The sequence below is a fragment of the Asparagus officinalis genome, chromosome 5 (genome assembly GCF_001876935.1).
Source record: "Asparagus officinalis chromosome 5, Aspof.V1, whole genome shotgun sequence".
NCBI classification, from domain to species: domain Eukaryota; kingdom Viridiplantae; phylum Streptophyta; class Magnoliopsida; order Asparagales; family Asparagaceae; genus Asparagus; species Asparagus officinalis.
This window is the reverse complement of record NC_033798.1, coordinates 112,108,168-112,111,447: the sequence shown is the minus strand read 5'-3', so window position 1 is coordinate 112,111,447 and position 3,280 is coordinate 112,108,168.

Genomic DNA, 3,280 nt, shown 5'->3' with positions numbered 1-3,280 from the left:
TGTGCATTAATTAATATTTCTTATAATATAGCAATCAATTCATTAAGCGCCATCAAGCTCGAGCAGTACATGTTTTAGATGATTAGAGCTTATTATATTGTCTGATAAGTATGTTGATTTATTTAGAGGATTGAATTAGATTGGGATTCTTTTTAGTTTTGGGCTATGTAATTAAGTAGTTCTAATTAGATTATAATTTTTATCCTGTTTTTGCTACATGACTCAAGCATATGATATTTATCGCTGCTAATTATTATGGACCTGTGAAAGTAAATACCGTAGTAATACAAAGCATGTAGTCTAGTTACTCTGTTTTTTCTTGTCGCATCGTAGATGTTAAACCTCAAAATCTATCAAGTGCTAGGATTTATCTTTGTATTTTAGGTTGTCCTAATAAGACTTGGAATGGATTTGAATTTGATTGAAAAGAAACAATATCTGAATTGAATTATAGTGGGGGATGTTAAAGAAAGAGAGAGAATCTTGGGTAAATTTCCCTTAAGTTGAATATTGAGTGTGCACATATATTTATACAAGTAGAGGAGTGTGAGGTTTGTTCTCCCAACTCCCAAGCAATGTGGGACTAAAACCCACTGCAATATACTATTATCTGTTGGGAATTTAACGCCGAAATCCCTAATGCAACAGAAACGCAAAATAGAAAAAAAGTACACAAGATTTATGAGGTTCGGCAACTGCCTACTTCCTCGGGAGCCACACAGTAAATTTCTTATTAATCAAACAAGAAATTATAAATCAAGAGCAGATCCCAAACTGAGATTTCTCAAATGAACACTGTAGCTACAGTGCTAATAATTAAAGGGAATAAACCCTTTCAATTCTCTCTCTCTCTTAAATTCTTTCTTAATCTCCCCTCAATACACGGTTGAGAGCTGGAGATGAGAAACCAAAATCGCTGCTGCGATTTCAAGGTTGGAGAAGAGGAACGCTGCTGCGTTTTTGTGCCGCCGCCAGAGAAAGATCAGGGGAGGAAGAAAAAGCACAAACCCTAGGGCATCGGGGTTTGCTTTTATAGGCGAACGCCAGCCACGCGAGCGTCCAAGCTCGACGCGAGGGTTGGAGCGCCTGGACGCGATCGTCGGAGCTTGGACACGAGGGTCGGTGTCCCAAACGCGAGGGTCGGAATCTAAAACGCCGAGGTCGCGATGCCCACACGCCGAGGTCGCGAATCGCCAAAATTCGAGCTCGCCTGCTCGAGCTCCACCTGGAGCTGTGCCTGGAGTTCGCCTTCGACTTTGCCTGAGTCGACGCCCACGCTCGCCGGAGCTACTCGCCGGCGTAGGTTGGTATCCACCCCCAAACTAACATTATCAACAGCCCCCTTCAAACTCATGTCGGATCAAACAAAGTGAGTTTGCGTACAAGAAACTGGAACCGATGAACAGGTAAGGCCTTTGTGAAGAAATCTGCAAGCTCATCAGCATATGAAACATGAGGAAGTAGAATTGTCTTGTCCTTGATAACTTGGTGACGGACAAAATGAGCGTCGATCTTAATATGTTTGGTCCTTTCATAAAATACTGGATTATTAACAATCTGGATGTCACTCTTATTATCACAATAGAGAGGAGTAGGAGTCGTAACAGAAATACCGAAATCACTAAGAAGGCGACGAAGATGAATAATCTCTTTAGCTGTTGTGGATATTGCACGATACTCTGCCTCAGTACTGGAAAGAGCAATAACATCTTATTTCTTACTTCGCCAGGAAATAAAGAAATCACCAAGAAATATACAATAACCTGTGGTAGACTTTCTGGTAGTTGGATCATCAGTCCAATCATCATCAGAATATGCACAAAGCTCTAACTTAGATATAGCAGGAAACAAAAGAGAGTGAGTGCTAGTACCCCGGAGGTACCAAAGAATCCGTAATAAGACAACATAGTGTACAGAACATGGGACACTAACAAATTGACTGACAATACCAACAGCATGAGAGATATATGGTAGAGAGATGCACAAATCGACCAACTGACCAACAAGATGTCGATATCAGGTAGGATCAGATAGAGGCTCGCCGTCAGTAGAGCAAAGTTTGACATTCTGCTAGAGTGAAGTATCGACAGTTGCATTATCAGTTAGCTCAGCTTGATTTAGAATATATGAGAGATACTTCTGTTGAGACAATAATACACCCCGCGGGCCTTGAGAAATTTCTAGACCAAAAAAATACCGAAGAGATCCAAGATCCTTCATGTGGAACTGTTGTTGTAACTGAGATTTTACGTATTGTATACCTACCATATCATCACCTGTAATGATCATATCATCTACATGTTAGGTCTCATGTTATGAGCCTATATCTTCTAATCTTGTTTTGATGATTACAAACAATTCCTAATATTGTTTGTCTAGTGTTTATGTTTCTTATTAGGTATTCTAGACAAACAATATGTTGGAGGATGGATGGAATTGCGCATTCACGATCATATCCAATGGAGGTTGGCGGAGTAGTGGTTGAAGCCTTGCAATTCATGTTAAAGATCCAAGTCAAGCTTCATCCGCAAGTGTACCAAGATAGAGCTTCGTTGAAGATCATCAAGCTTGGGTAATTTTGTTTAGGTTTTATATTATGTGTGTTAGTACTTTAAGCTCAATTATATTCACACATACACGTTTTGGTTTTTGTATATATATAGTTATATATATACATATCTTTATTAAGTCTATAAAATCAGTTTACAAAGTTTCAAAACTTGGTTTATGTCAAAACATGTATGTTTCGTTTTTATGGTTTTGGACATATTTGAAAAATGATGAGTTTTCACTATTAGGGAATGTAATTCTAAAAATTCTTTTTGTAACATGTTTATTATCATGTTTATAAACATTTCTCAAAGTTTCATAATTTTTAAAATTTATTTGTTATTTTTAAAGACACTTTTAAAATCAGATTTTCAGCATATACAGTGCCTGTGCACGTTTATAAGTCGACTTATCAGAGTTGACAAGTCGACTTATGAAATGCTCTGGAATGTGCAAAAACTCTCTGCCAAGTCGACTTATTCGAACTGTTAAGTCGACTTAGACCAAGTCGACTTATGTCATTTTCCAAGTCGACTTATGTGCTGATTTTTATGTGTTATTTCTATCTGGAAAGTCGACTCATGTGAATTTTTAAGTCGACTTATACTAAGTCGAATGCAAGTCGACTTATACTAAGTCGAATGCAAGTCGACTTATTAATATGACCGTTCAACAGTAACGGCTATTTTCCAGATCTGTTTTTGTGTGGGTTTTTGGTCATTTCCTTGGG